The following is a 16206-nucleotide window of genomic DNA, read 5'->3' on the forward strand; positions in this document are numbered from 1 at the left end:
ATAAACTTGCAGGACGGGGAGCAATAGCATCGTCACTGCTGCACCCTTCAGTCCACTTAGAGGACCATTGCGTCACAGCAGGAGTGGTGTTCCCGTCAAATGACATCCTGTATACCGAGTTTTAGAAAAGCACATGAGTGCACGTAACGGGATGTAGAAAAGCTATTTTCAAGCATAGTTAAATGTGGTGATTTTGGAAGCCTTCTTCACTTAACTATGAGGAAAATTCATTATCACCAACAAACATCTTATGAGAGTAGTATATCAGCCTAATTGCCATCCCTGACCTCCTATGGTGAGCTGACATGTAATAAAAACAAAAATAACAATAGCGTGCTCATAGTACTGCTGATTCCTACCGTAGGAGCTCCAAAGAGGGGGTTCCCTACCAAGGACTAGGGATGAGAGAAGGCAGGATTTGGGGACTTGAAGGAAGAGCCCAAGGACTTGAGCTGGAAAAAGAATGACATTGGTGACCTAGATGGAGAGAATGGCCAGGACCAAGAAAGTTTCCCATGTGCAAGGAGGAGCTGTTCTCACATTTGTGACGCGGCTGCCACAGACTCTGGCAGTGCCTAGAGGTGGAGGAAAGTAGGGGAGGACAGAGGGCTTGGAGCCAGGCTGTCAAGGGCTGAAGAACTCAGACTTGATTCTTTGAGGGTTTCTTTGGTTTAACATGGGGTCCGGAGACCTCTAAAGAATCTGTGATGGGGTTCAGATCCACGAACCCCTTGAAATTGTAGGCATTTTTCTGAGCAGATGGTTCAAACATTTCAAAGGATTCCCAAAGGGACCCACAAAAGCTTAAGAGGAGCCGCTGTGGACAGTTGGGACCCTTGAAGTGCTTTGACCAAAGGTATGTGCAGACGATGCATCAGTTGCTTGGAGGGGGCAGGTGCCGGGAAGACCACCCATGGGAGTAGCATTGAGGGTCGGGCGGGGGTGTTGAAAAGGAAGAGGGAGTTAGGAAGCCATGGTTATGAAGAAGAAATGACAGCTCTGCAGCACTCTCGGGACAGTCAGTAACACCTGCATGAACAACTGAGCCCACTGTGGGTGCAGGACATCAGAGGGGAAGCTGTGTGTTATGGTCCTATAGTGAGTTTGGTTTTAAACATGATTATTTTAAGAGGCTGAGTTTATCTATGTGGAAATGAAGACATTTAAAAATTATTAAGCCACCACTTACTGGAGCAACTAGGGGACAAGAGGGCAGCAGAACCACCCCTCTTTCATTTTATAGGTACAGCCACTGAGGCCCTGAGATAGGAAGTGACTTGTCCACAGTCACCTCAATGGTGGGCAGCTGGGGACCAATTCGTAAGAGAATAACAGGAGAGAAGTTAGGCTGGAGGTTAGGCTAGATCTGAAGCCCTCTGGGGGAGACGGCAGTTGAAGCTCTTAGTGTAGATAAAATCTCTAAAGTAGAAAAGACCCCAGAGTTAAGCTTGGGTCTTTGCTCTGATTTAGAGAATTGGAAACAGAAACCAAGGTAGCAAAGGCCATGCAGAAGGGCAGTGAGGGAAGTACGAGACAACCAAGAGGAAGAAGCAAGGCAAGACAGGCAGGTGCTCCCGGTGGGAGGGTCCTTACAGAGGAGGGCCTCAGGCCAGGTTGTCAGCAGATCCCCAGTGGCATTTGAGAGATACCTCCTTCCTTGGAATTGTGGGGTGAAGCGAGATTCCAAAGAGAGGTCTCTGATAAAGGGGCCAGTGAGGGCATACTGGCCTTGCCGGAGGTGTGAAAAGGAAGGAGAAGTGGGTGAGGGGTGGAGGCAGGCAGGAGAATAATATTTTAAAAATAAAAGAGGGCATCTGTAAAAATAACTAAAGAAATGAGAGGAGGGAAGGAAAGGGGGAGAGGTTCAATGATAGGGTCACAGTCAGGTGAAAACGAGACCAAATGGCAGAGGTGGGGAGGGGAAGAGGAGGGGTGAAGGTTCAGAGGAGGGATGAAGGTTCAGAGGTGGGGAGGGGAAGAGGAGGGATGAAGGTTCAGAGGAGAGATGAAGGGGTGAGCAGGGCCTGGAAACATGGTAAATTTTAAAGGAGGGAAGATTGGGATCCTCTAACCCATGAGGCTCTTCTTGCCTTTCAAGTTGTGGCCCATGCAGACCTCTCTGCCTGATATTCTTCCCACAGCCCTTTGCAAGGCTGGTTCCCCATCTTCCTTCAGAGTTCTGACAGATGCCATCTCTTGAAACAGCCCTTCCTGTCCGCTCCCCAGTATCCATGCAGTCTGGTATGCACCACCATTTGCCTCTGTGTTTTTGTTTTTGTTTTGTTTGTTTGTTTGTTTTGAGACAGGGTCTTGCTCTGTCACCCAGGCTGGAGTGCAGTGGTGCGATCTTGGCTCACTGCAACCACTGCCTCCCAGGTTCAAGCAAGTCTCATGCCTCAGCCTCCCAAGCAGCTGGGATTACAGGCGCGTGCCACCACACCCAGCTAATTTTTTGTATTTTTAGTAGGAATGGGCTTTCACCATGTTTGCCAGCTGGTATCAAACTCTTGGCCTCAGGTGATTCGCCCACCTCGGCCTCCCAAACTGCTGGGATTACAGGCGTGAGCCACTGCACCCAGCCCTTGCCTCTGTTTTCTTCTCAGCATTGCCCAGTAATGGGTAGGTGTTTATAGCTCTGTTCCTTTGCTGGCTGGTGGGAGGTGTAGGGTGGGGAGGGGGGTGACTGTGTGTTTGTTTCATGTCCCCAAATTTCTATTTTAAGCACCTTCAAACTGGAGACAATTTGTCTCCATTCCCACTGCGACCCTAGAGCCCTGCTCAGTGCCCGTTGCAGAGTAGGTGCTCCATGATGCTCGAAAAAGAAAGGCATGTTAATTGAAACAAAGAGAAGGGAAGGTAGAACCCAGTCGTAACCTAGCCTCCTCTCAGAAAACTTTTAATCAGAACAGTAATTACATTAAAATGAAAATAGCATCTGCCAGCTGTTGATATGTTTTCATTACCTTTTTTACTCTTCACAGTTCACCCTTCTGAAGGAGTGAGGAAACTCAGTCTGAATATTCTGCGAGTTAAGGTGGAGCTAGGGACCATACTGAAGACTGTGTTCTCATTTGCCACCTCATTTTATTTTTATAGTGTTGTATCAAAGAGGCATGTTTGTCAAGAAAACAGGGAAGCCATGTCCCATTTCCCTCCTCCTCCCGGCCAGAGGGTGGGTAGTTTCTGCGCATCCTCACTGCACACTTACTGAAGTACTGCCCTATTCCAGATGTGTCCCGGGAAGCCCTTTGTGTGCCAGGGTGCTTGACACGTGCATGTGATCTGCCTAGGACAAAAGGGTTAAATCTCCTGTCCACTTGTCAGGCCCCTGCGGTCATGTGGAGAAGTCAGCAGGGAAGAATTCTCTCTGCCTTTGGATTCTTCTAATCCCTAGAGAGCGGCAGACAATCCCTTTTCACTCCGGCCCTCTTTCTTGCAGTTTTCTATAAGAAATTGATGGCAGGAGTGTGGGGAGAGGGTGAGGCTCTGAGGCAGCCCCGGGTGTGATGCCCTCAATGACACCTTCAGCCATTGCCCTCAGGGCACCGTCTATAGCCACCAGCCCAGACCCTGGGGGCTAATAGGCTGTGACTTTCATGTCCCCTCCAGGCCCAGCCCAAAGTGGGAGTCTGTGCTGATACTCAGGGCAATGGGAAAAGCAAAGAGGAAAGGACCCATTGATTCTTCTTTGTACCTCTCTTCTGTGGGTGTTCAGAACACAAGCCAGCCTCCCCGCCTTCTGCACAGCCTGAACGTCCTGATGGAATCTGCTGGAAATATTCAAAGCACAGGGCCAGAACTGCCAAGAAGGAAGGCATAGGAATAAAATCACAGGGGACAACCCCAGGTCCCTGCACACACTCCCCTTGCCCTGACCTGGCTTCGTACCTCTGCCTCTCGGATCTGGCTGGGTGAAGCTCTGGCGTCTGTCTGGAGTCAGGTGTAGTGACCCAGGTACATTGGCTGCCTGGCCCTGTCCTCTGGCTTCCCTTGTCAGTTTGTTCCTGTGACACTACATTCCAGTTTTGACTCATCTCAGGTTCTGACAAGCCCCTACCCCAACCTCACCTTTGCACCTACTCCCCAATTTGGAGACAATCTGTCAGACAGAGGTGTGTTCAAATCCCGCCTAGAGCTCCCTCCTCACTGTCAATCTTGGCATGCGATGCTTAACATCTCTAAGTCAATTGGAGGAAGAAAAATGCTGAACTCATAGGGTTGGGACAGGGATGAAAGGAGTAAATCCACAGCAGGGACTGCCATGTGGCAAGGGCCCAGGCAGCATTAACTCTGGTAATGATTACTCTTCTCAACATCCATCCATCCGAGCAAGGTTCTTCTCATGCTTGCATCCAGTCACCTGATTCTAGCATCAAGCTGGTCACATCCCTGGGGCCACCATCCTCTCTATGACCCGTCACCACACCACCCGTACCCACCACAAGCTATCGTGGCATTAGTTGGACGCAGCCATTTCCCATGCCCTAAATCAACATGGCTGGAGTTAATTTCTTCCACCCTGAACACATATTTGGGCTTTCCCCTAGCCAATCAGGAAGTGGCTCACAGGGAGGACCCAAGAGGCAGAACCTCTCCTCCGCCCCTTTTCCTCCCCAGAGCCCTGGGCTCCTAAAAGAGCATGGCTGGGAAAAGTGGGGACGGAGGTCATGGCTGATGCCTGAAGACACCTGGGGCTGTTACCCTTCCAGAGGCCAGGGCTGGCTTCCTCTTCCTATTCTATCTGTTGGTCCTCAGCAAGCCCAGGAAGCAGCCTCATCAGGTGTCTTAGGAAGCATAGAACTCCTGAATTTCCTTCTCCTAAGCTTTTGTTTCTGAACATTACAGGGAGAAAATGACCATGCCCCTGGGTGTTCCTCCTACTGCTTCTGCTTGATTTTATCAATAAGGATCTGGTCAGCTGAGACTGAGAAGAGGCAAGAAACTAGCACCTCTGCCATTTCCTTAGGGCCTGCAGTCCTAATGTACCTGGCACGGGAGGGGTTTCTGAGTCAGGGAAGTTTGTGGAGAAAGTGACATGAGCTGAATTTTGCTAATTGATAGGATGAGTCTAGGGATCTTAAACCCAAATGCCTTTAGGGTCCAGGCAAGTCACAGATATAAGTGATGACGCTCAGTGTAAGACAGTAGGGAGTAGTGTGGGCTGTAGAAAAATGTAGCATATGCACCCCCCACCCCGCCCCCACAACAAGAGGACACAGATACTTCCCAACTCCAGCAATGACTATGGTTCAGTGTTACCAGATCTTCTGACTGTTTAAAAGGAGCCAGAAATGAGGATATTTTATAACGACTAGTCTCTTGAGTTTTAAACAGTAGCCTCTGATTTTAAAAAGGTCGAACATGCAAGCCCCTGAACACATGTTTAGGCTAGATATGACCCAGGGCTGGCAGTGTATAAACTCTGAAGTCAGCAAATGAAAAATAGAACAAGGGATTCCAGAGAGAGGGCACGATATTTAAAGACACAGGCTTGTGAACTGAGTCACACATTCCAGAAACTGCCCCTTGGTAGGAGGTGGATGTGTGGAAAAGAAGATGAGGCTGAAGGGGCAGTTCAGAAAGGGTCTCTGTGCCATGCTAAGGAATCTGAACCTCATTCTGAAAGCTGCAGGGGTCGGTAAGAGACTCTGCAGAGTTTAAAGGAGAGAGAGGCATGTGGCACACTGCATTTCGGAAAGCTGTGTCTGTGTAGGGAGGGCTGGCAGATAAGCAGTCTCTGCACATGGGCAGATAAGATGGAGGCACAGGAGAGATTCATGGCAGAGGGATGAGGGCACTGGCACTCACCCTCAGGTGGGCGAGCTCAAATCTGGAGGCTGGGGGACACTTGAAGAGGGGGTGGGGGTGTAGTGAGGGAGAGTGGGGAGTGTGGACATCAACCGGGTTCTGAATGAACTAGGGGTGGCTGCCATTCCCTGAGAGGACACCGGGAGAGACAGGTGGAAGGGGTGGAGGTGGGTGGGAGGTGTGTGGAGGCGGCCAGGTTGTGCTGTGACTGGAGCCGGGAGTGAGGTGTCCAGAGGCAGATCAGACACTGAGGGACAATGGAAGCAGGGTTTGGAAAACCGGCGCGTGCGAAGGGCACACTCACACCAACCCCAGCATCCTGAGGGGCTGGGAAAGAGAAGGTCAAAGAAAACCCGGAGAAAGTGTTGCCAGAGGATGAAGGAGGCGGGAGTCTATGGCCTAAGGGGTACTTCAGGGTCGTGCTCAGGTCACTGACAGAGCAGAGAGAACGTGCCGTTGGACCCGCTCCGGGAGACATGGGGACATACTGCAAGGGTCTCCCTGCCAGGGTCCCGTCGGGGTTCAGTCCTGCACAGCCCCGTGGATTGTGGGCAGGCCTTGCCCACCTCCTGGCCATGTGATCTTCGGATGTGCCTCTTGTGCTGAAGAAAAGAAAATGCACATGTCCACTCCCCAGCAGGCCCCGCTCTGAACGGGCCCCAGCACTCCATCCATGAAAGCTGCAGGGGCAACAGCAGGTGCCTGTTCTACCACGCTAGCACACTCCACTCTCTCTCCTCCGCTGATTCTTATTTCTCCCTAATGGACTGCACTCTTCAAAACCAACTTACCCAAGGACAGCTTTTCCAAGGGGACTTGTCAAACTCCACAGGCAGCAACTGGTTTGTTCCTTTCCAAAGGGCAGTAGCCATCACCTTCAACAATACCGCAACTAACATCCACCTCTGTCCAGTCCTTCTTATTTTAATCCTACAGCAGGAACCCCAATTGACAGAGGAGGACATCAAAACTGAGAGAGGTCTAGGGCTGCAAAACTAGAACCCATCAGGAACCAGAACTCCAGTCCCCTCTGCCGGTGGTCCCATCCATCCTCCTTCCATCTGACACCAAGGCTTCCTGAGTGGTAACCACCATGGCCGCTGGAGCAGAGGGAGTGGCCATTGCCTTAGAACCAGGCAGGTGGGGAAGGGGACACATCAAATACCCAGAAGAAAAGTGACTTCAAAGTCCTCCCCAAACTGAGTGCCCTCCAGAAATTCTCTCACGAAGAGGCTGCAGCTGACATTCACAGGGATGTTGTGTCTGAATGCGGGTACATCAGGAAGGGAACAAAAGAGAGGGAAGAAAGCCTGGTTGAAGGCAGGGGTCTTTCAAGTCCCCTCGAGGCAGACTCAAGAGCAAAGCATGGCACGCTGGATGGGTGTTCTGCTTCTCTTTAAAGAGCATGGATTTATCCATACCATGTGACATGAATGAAATGAGGAGTTTTCAGGGCTGCCAACCTCTTGGTTAAGGTTCTGTGTAGTATATTTCTCCTACAGTAAAAAAGGAAAAATGACATCCGAGGTTAACAATGTATCTGCGGTGCGAGGCCCAGTGACTGTCAATAATGGACGCTGAATAACTGAGCAATGGCGGATTGCATGAATTTTCATATAAAACTGCTCCTATACATCGCTTTGAGTGGCTGGGTCACACCTTATCCTTATAGTGTAATGTGAGCGGAGAGTCTAGCTTGAATATTTTCCCACTTAGCTAACTCGCCGTCTCACAACTATTTGCTGAGTAACCCTTGCTTCCTCTTAATTCTCTGGGGCCTCCTCGACATATATTTAGGCAGGAGGTGAAGGGCAGGACGCAGGGGGCCACTTTCTGCAGGCATAGGAGGTTGGGCTTCATGCAGACCACAATCAAATCCTTGCTCTGCTGCTTTGCTTGCTGGGTGGCCCTGGGCAAATCACGTAACCTTTTTGAGCCTGGGTGTCCTATTTCCAAAACCAAGTCAGAAATAAGAAAGTTACTATGGGCCTGGCATGGTGGCTCACGCCTATAATCCCAGCAGTTTGGGAGGCTGAGCCCAGCAGATCACTTGAGTCCAGGAGATCAACCAACCTGAGCAACATGGCAAAACCCAAACTCTACTAAAAATAACAAACAAAAAAAAATATGGGGCATGGTGGCACACGCCTGTAGTCTCAGCTACTTGGGAGGCTGAGGTGGGAGAATCAGCTGAGCCCGGGAAGTCGAGGCTACGGTGAGCCATGATCACGCCACTGCACTCTAGTCTGGGCGACAGGAGTGAGACCCTACCTCAAAAAAAAAAAAAAAAAAAAAAGCCTTTGGTAGAGTGCCTGGCACATGGAGGGGCTCAAGGGAATGAAGTTCTTAATATTTTTAATTGATGTCTTGGAATCTGCATCCATGTCTAAGGAAGAGACAGGCAAGAGAATTTTTGTCCTGTCTGGGACAAGAATGGTCATTTGGGATGGTGGAGGCATCACTCTTACAGAGTGAACTTTGGTTGAGGGGGAGAGAAGCTGTTTAGTTTGAAAATATATATGTATATATTCAAACGGTGTTTAGTATTTGGAAATTTTACAAAACTTTCATTAGCTAAGAAAAACTGTAGAAAGTAATGCTGAACAAAATCTTGTTTGGTGTAAATACAGAGAAAAATCACAATTTTTAATTGTGGCACCTCTGCCAGGGGAACAGTAGGATCAAGGAGGAATTTTATGCCATTTTAAATGAAGTCGTAAAGTGTTGCGAGGGGATGACGTAAAATAAAGGATTTTCTGGGCCAGAAGGCTCTTAAAGATGCCCTGGGGACTCTAACCCATCCCTTCATTTGGGATCCTTTGTCATGTCTCTTAGCCACAGCATGTTTCCTCCAGGGGGTGCCCAAGGGGACATTTGCCTCCCCACTCCCAGAGAGAAGGTCTCTCCGGGGCCACGTGTGAGCCAGGCAGAAGGTGGGAACCAGACCCAGGGAGCCCCAGTTCACCTCTCCAGGAAGGAGGGAGTGGCCACCCTCATCCATCACCGATGCGGTTCCAGCCATCTGGGGGCTGAAGAATGTCATTGCAAGGTGGCCATATCAGAGCTCTCTTGGTACAGGGACAGGAACACAAACCAGGCAGGCTCAGAAGAAGCAGGAGGTGGAGTGAGGAAACAGAGACAACTAGTGTAGAGGGACCTGAGAAAGTTTGCAAAGAGCTGGCGAGAGAGAAATCGCTGAGGGGAATATGGACTTCTCTGAATCCTCTTTTCTACAGGAGAGGGTCATCTTCGGTGATTTGGGCTCATCTCTCCATGGAGTGGTCCTCTCTAGAACACACTGGGTGTGCGGGAAATACACCCCCCCACAGCAACGCAGAGATGAGCAGGACCCGCATCCTGTGCCTGGCCATGGTCTGGGGAGGGGGTGCTGAAGCCAAACGCATAGAGATAATGGTGGCTGAATATAGGGGGCACCCTTCTGCAGGTATGTCCAGGACGTCGAGGCAGGGTGAGAGGCCCAGGCTCATTGTATAGTAGGGAGCTCCAAAATTGGGATGGGGGAACCAGCAAAGGCTCTATAGCCATGAGCACCGTAGAGAAGTAGTCCTCTCTGCCCACAACTTTTCACTAGGTCCAGTTCAACCAACAGCATACATATATGTATTGCCCTGGGTTTTAATTGCTTTGGTTTCTGGGATTTTGAGTGTTAAGGATTTCAGAATGCAGCATTATCTTAGAAGTCTGTTTTTTGTTGTTGCTTTGTTGGTTTGTTTGAGATAGAGTCTCGCTCTGTCGCCAGGCTGGAGTGCAGTGGCGCGATCTCGGCTCACTGCAACCTCCGCCTCCTGAGTTCAAGCGATTCTCCTGCCTCAGCCTCCGGAGTAGCTAGGATTACAGGCGTGCACCACCACGCCCAGCTAATTTTTTGTATTTTGATTAGAGACGGGGTTTCACCATGTTGGCCAGGATGGTCTCGATCTATTGACTTTGTGATCTGCCTGCCTTGGCCTCCCAAAGTGCTGGGATTACAGGTATGAGCCACTGCACCCAGCCAGAAGTCTGTATCTTAAAGGCTGTCTCCTTTATAAGATGGATGCAGATCAGAGGACGAGTCCTGCTTCAGTTGGTAGTCCCTGTTTATGAATCCTTTCTGGTTGGCGTTTCTGTTCACTTGGATGATAAGTTATATTGTCCCCCCGCCGGTTATAGGTGACCCACAGTTTCATTATGAGAAAGAGGAAGGATCAGGAACGATTGCAGTGAGAAATGCTTGGCATCCAGGTGACTTGTTTACTTGCATTTTGATGTGCAGATGCCTCTAAGTACCTTTATGTAAAGACTAGGGAAATTGGCTGGAACATAATGAAAGCCCAAAGTTCTCAGGGATGTTTTCTGAAGTTGAGCAAAGGAGAGAGCCAAGAGTGAGCTGGTACCTTTTTGTACACCAGTAAAAGCTGATTAACAAGCAAAAGTTTGCTGGAATCAAAGCAAAAAGATAAATCCAATCAAGCTAATATTTAAATTGAAGGCAGAAGGGATGGCAAGAAAAGAACTGAGCAGACAATAAGGAGAGCTCAGGAGTCATCATAAAAAGAGAGACACCCAAAATTCTCCCCATTGGCCCCTGCAACACCCTCAGACGCCCAATACCAGAGATGGCAACTGTCATGGAAACAATACTATCAAGGCTGAAACCAGCATAGGTCTCCAGAGCTGCTGTGCCCAGCGGTGTCTCAGTATCTATGAGGTTCAAGAGCTTCAGTACAAGGCTAAGACTTGCTGTATAGGAAAAGTATCTCAAAGGCTGTTGAGCACCTCAATAAAGCTATTCCGCCCGTCTTGGTGAGCAAGAAGCTGTGTGTGTGAAATTGGGGGACAGTAACAAACTGGAAGAAGGCATGAATTTAAATCTAACTGGGAACACATCTAAACTGGGTGCAAAGACCTTACTAGAAGTGCTGCTTGCTGTCTGTGATGTTGAAGCTGCTGCAAGGAGCCACCTGTACTGTCACAATGGGTCCTGGCTGGCAATCCAAAAGTATCTAGCCAATGCCAGCTTTCAGCAAGGTCCATGGTAGTTTTCACACTGGTAATGGGCCGGCAGTGCAGGAGTTCATGGTTCTCCCTGCTAGAACCGTAACCTCAGGAAAGCCGTGCTTTACCAGAAGGATGTCATCAGGCAGAAATATGGCAAAGATTCCTCCTAGTGAGGACAAGGGGTGTTTTGCTTTTCACATCGTAGAGCAGGAATTAGCAAATATTGGCTCACAGGTGAAATCCAGCCAGCTCCTTGTTATTACATGGCTTGTCCTCCAGCCAAAAATAGAAAAATTCAAAAGAAGAATAACATCAGTATCAAATGATTTACAATAAATCAAACACTGTTCTTACTCTTTGCATTCATTAGCTCATGTGATCTTTACAACGAACCCATGAAGTAGATACTATTACTCTATAGATGAGAAAACAGATGGAAGCTTCTAGATAGGTTAAGTAATACTCAAAGATCATACAGATAATGATTTGTTCAGCTATAATTACAGACCCAGCGAGTGTTAGCTCCGAGCTTACTCTCTTAACGTGCTTCCTTGTATGAAAAGTTCCCTAGTGCTTTAAAGGTAGAAGGTAAGTTCCTAAAGAGAGATTCAGGTATCACATTCTGGTGTGTTCACAAGAGGGAAGATAACAGTGTCTCAGAGAACCAAGGAAAGGCTTTGTAGAAGAACGAGGCTACCTTTCCGTCATGATGGCTGGAATAATAACTTTGAATCCTAATTAAGCAAAATCATGTGCCCTCCCCCACAAAATTACATTATTCTCATTACCAGGCCTAATGAAGTTTTTTATGACAAAAACATGGTCTCAATTATGATTATAGCTTAAATTTTGTCAATAAATTATTGGTAGAAACTTATTTTCTCTCTTGTTACTTAAGTACCTGCATAGTACCATCTATTTTTCCTCTTGTCCCATACAGCCTAAAATATTTACATTTGGCCTCTTTGGAAAAAGTTTGCTGACTCATATCCTAGAGAATACAGAACCCTGGAGCTGCTATGGAATGTGATTAGAAAGCCTGGCTGTATTATAAGTAGTGAATGGCATGGACAATAGCCTCTAGTTCTTACAGTTCAGGAAATATGACCTTGATGTTCAAGCCTCCAGATGTCCTTAGCAGTTACATCACTTCTGACCAGCTGGTAGGCAGGTACAAGTCCTTCATCAAGGACTACTCAGTGGTGTCTACTGAAGATGCCTTGGACCAGGATGACCGAGAAACTTGGCAGAAGCTCTCTGCTAGTGCAGGTTATATCCATGTGACAGGGAATCATCTCCCTGTGCCCAGCCGGAAAGGAACTACCAAGACTACAGACAAGGACTCGGGCAACTGCCTCCTACTCAAGGTGAATCAGACAGACCCCATGATGGAATCTCTTCAGGGGTGCAAAGTGGCCCAGGCCGAAGGATAGGGCGCTATTTCCCACTGTGTTGGGGTGACTGAAGATTCTTGCATTGCCAAACTCATGGTGAGGATCTGTACTAGGTCAACCAAGGCTGAGGCCCCTTGCCCATCTAAGCACTTGGCCAAGTACAGCCACCTCCTCAGGTGGAAAAGAAGATGGGTAGCACCTTTGGTTGTTCTGCAGACAACAAATTCAAAAAGCTCCTAGCCAAGTAAGTTCTGGGGCAGGCGAGTGCCTGAGCCAGTCAAGCACTTGTCAGCTGGTGGGACCTCTACTGCTATTCTAATCATCTGTGCTCAAGACTCTAGACACTACCACTTTGGAGGGGTCTTTCCTTGCTCATCTCTGTGATGTTCTGCCTCCTTAGAACTGCCGTATCAACTTCTGCATCAAATGCCACATCTTCTGATACGTGCTGTGTGTCAGATGAGACCTTGAAAACATATGCTAAGTGACAGAAGCCAGACACAAAAGAACAAATAGTGTGTGGTTCTACTTACATAAAATAGCTAAAATAGGCAAATTCATAAAGATAGGAAGTAGATAGTAGTTATGGGGAAAAGATGTAAAGAGGGAGAGTTTTTGCCCAATGAGTGCAGAGTTTCTCTTTAGATGATGCAAAAGTTCTGGAGACAGATGATGCTTGCACATTATGAATGTATTTAACACCACCCAACTGTACACTTAAAAATGGTTAAGATGGGCCAGGCGCAGTGGCTCATGTAATCCCAGGTACTCAGGAGGCTGAGACAGGAGAATCACTTAAACCTGGGAAGTGGAGGGTGCAGTGAGCTGAGATCACGCCCCTATACTCCAGCCTGGGCTATGGAGCAAGACTCCATCTTAAAAAAAAGTGGTTAAGATGTTGTCTTAGTCCATTTTGTGTTGCTATGACAGAGTATCACAGGCTAGGCAACTTAGACAGAACAAATTTATTTCTCATAGTTCCGGAGGCTGAGAAGTCCAAGAGCAAGGCACCAGCAGGGCAGGGCCCAGTCTCTTTGCTTGCAAGATGGCACGTTGAGCACTGCCTCCTCCAAAGGGGAGGACCACTGTGTCCTCACATGACAGAATGGCAGAAAAAAGTGAACCCACTCCCAAAAGTCCTCTTTATAGTGGCATTAACCCATTCATATGGGCAGAGCCCTTAGACCTAAACACCTGCCATTAGGCCCCACCTCCTAACGCTGTTGCATTGGAGGTTAATTTTCCTATTCGACCATAAATTTTGAAGGGAACGAAACATTCAAGCATAGCAGATGGTAAATTTCATGTTATACGTATTTTACCACGATTTTAAGAATTGGGATTCAGGGGAAGAATTCTGAAAAGCCTTCGACCACTGTTGACAGCCCTGGTTGTAGTCATGTGACTGACCCCAAGTCATCCTGTTCCTCACTTTTCTCCTGTCCATGTGTCCTTGGAGTTTGTTCCTGGGCTGTCAACAGGCATAAACCTCAGTGGCTTTAATGTGCAAATTGAAAAAAAGCATTCATTAGTCTCCCAAAAATGTGAAGGAAGAACCATCTGCAAATTCATGAATTGTGCTTTAGTTTCATCTTCTATTCTCAAGACTAATCACCTGTTTAAGTTGGGTCTAGACTCTTAATTAAAATTGTCAGCTCCTGAAAGTTCATTCTGAGCCTGACTCTCCCATGAGAAACTGTAAACGTGGGAAATTCTAACACAGCTAGGAGATTCCAACATACTGGACCTTACCTTACCTATAACTAACTGGGCTTGGTGTATATATCAAAACATCATGATGTACCCCATAAATATACACAGTTACGAATTTTCAATTAAAAAATTATTAAAAATGAAATAAAATAAACAATTGGGCTTGGATGAAGAGGCTAAGCAAAAATGCAGTTTTCAGGTTTTGCTACTTGCTTTTCACTAGAATAGATCCAGCTGTGTGTGGTGTGATTTTGTTTTACATTTTTTTAACATACCATTTTTATTTACTATCATAGTTTACTGTGTACATTCTACTAGGAGAGAATATAATGTCCATAGTGTGAAAAAAAGTTTGACATTCTTTTTTTTTTTTTGAGACGGAGTCTTGCTCTGTCACCCAGGCTGGAGTGCAGTGGCAATCTCAGCTCACTGCAACCTCTGCCTCCTGGGTTCCAGTGATTCTCCTGCCTCAGCCTCTTGAGTAGCTGGGACTACAGGCGCACGCCATCACACCTGGCTAATTTTTGTATTTTTAGTACAGATGGGGTTTCACCATGTTGGCCAGGCTGGTCTCAAACTCCTGACCTCAGGTGATCCACCTGCCTCAGCCTCCCAAAGTAAAAATTGACATTCTAAAATGTAGACCTTTAAAGTCGTCAACCTCTACCCTTACAATGGTTGAGAATATTGCAGCAGGGTCAAATGGACAGTTGTTATTACTAGTATTATACCTTATTTTATAGAGTTCTTTATAGTGTGCAAAAAGTATCCCCATATGTTTTCTCATTTGGATGATCTAAGCATCTCTGTTTCTACAATTTCAGCACTCTGTGAATTATCTTTAGCAAATGTTTCTTACCCGATCATCTTCTATCAATCAACCAGGCAGGTATCAGCAGTTCCCCATCGCAAGGAATATAAGCTTATTTTAATAACATTTGAGGCAAAACCTAATTAGAAAAAACAAATCCCTCATCAATTCCTGTGATTTATTCTAGAGCCAAACATCTGCAGCCCAGTTTCTTTGAATGATGGTCTTCTCTGTTCTATGAACAACTGAGAGGTGAAGCAGTGTCTTGTACAAGTGTAAATAATGTGCGGGAACACAGCACATAAACTGCAGGGACGACTTCAGAAGAAAACCCCCACTTAACTCTTGAAGCCTGATTTGCTTCACTGAGTCCCAATGGGGCAAAGCACTGTGCAAGGCTAAGAAAGTGAACAAGACAGGCTTCTATTCTGTTTTACTGTAGGTTCTGTTATTATTTAGGTATGTCAAGGCCAACAGATGAAGCAATGACTGCCATGAAGAAGATAGTTTGTTATACTCACATCACGGGGCTCTACACAAGGAGATACTGGGGTTGGTCTGGAGGCAGGAGGAGGGGGAAACTGGTAAGAGCCTTTATTGTGGTTTGCACAGGAAAGAATGGGCACGGTGGGGCCAGAGCGGTTCTAGGATTGGCTAGTTTGAGTAACTTCAGCAGGCTCTGCAGGGTGGGAGCTGTCGCTAGTTGCATGGTACCTAGCCTAGGGTAGTTAGGGTAGGGGAATACCTGGCCCTACAACAGGGCAGGGGAATACTGGCCCCCAATAAATGAGACAGTAGGGGTGTGGATTCAAGATTGCAATTTGACAGGAGCGTTCCCAGGAAGAGTCGTTTGCTGTCTCTAGAAATCAGCTAACCCTGAGAGGGGCAGTTTCTCCAGCGTCAGAAAAGCCCCAGATGTCAAAGCATTGGAATACAGAAAATAAAAGACATGGTTAACACGCCCCCTCGAGGACTTACACTTTATTGTGGCCCGCGGGAGGAAGCCGAACCTGGCACACAAATCCCCAGGCCTTGGTCTCTTTGACTGTATGAGGAGGAGTTCGGATTGTGTAAATGACAAGATTTTGTAAAGCCTCCCATCTGTGATTCCATGAAGTAATTAAATATGAGAAGAAGGTGGCAAATGCTATAATAGAATTGAGTGCTTTGGGAAAAAAGGAAATGGCAGCTGAGAATTGAAAATTGGGATGGTTTGGAAGGGAGGCACCGATGCTGGGTTAGGGGGTTTGCATGGAAAGATGATGTGGATGGGCGGGCTGGTGGAACCGGGGGTGAGGCATGGGGGACTCCTCTTCTGAGAGGCACCAGGCAGAAAACAAGAGTTCACCAGCAAAGAAATATCTCCACCAAAATATCGAGTGCCAAGGTTGAGAACCCCTGAGTTTGAGTAAGAACTGGCATGGAAAAGTGCATGGATTTGTAGTATCCCAAATCAGCGAGATTTGATGTTCTCCAGGACCT

General features: G+C 47.5%; 1 protein-coding gene and 1 non-coding gene across 2 annotated transcripts in view; both read left to right on the forward strand.

The window, feature by feature from the left end:
* Positions 1-16206, forward strand: part of ST8SIA2 (ST8 alpha-N-acetyl-neuraminide alpha-2,8-sialyltransferase 2) — a 75302-nt gene that overhangs the window by 16932 nt on the left and 42164 nt on the right. The window lies entirely within an intron of this gene.
* Positions 7175-7312, forward strand: LOC112437371 (small nucleolar RNA U109). Its single transcript, XR_003025991.1, has one exon. It is a non-coding gene; the product is annotated as a small nucleolar RNA U109 (small nucleolar RNA).

The sequence above is a fragment of the Pan paniscus genome, chromosome 16, assembly GCF_029289425.2.
Source record: "Pan paniscus chromosome 16, NHGRI_mPanPan1-v2.0_pri, whole genome shotgun sequence".
NCBI classification, from domain to species: domain Eukaryota; kingdom Metazoa; phylum Chordata; class Mammalia; order Primates; family Hominidae; genus Pan; species Pan paniscus.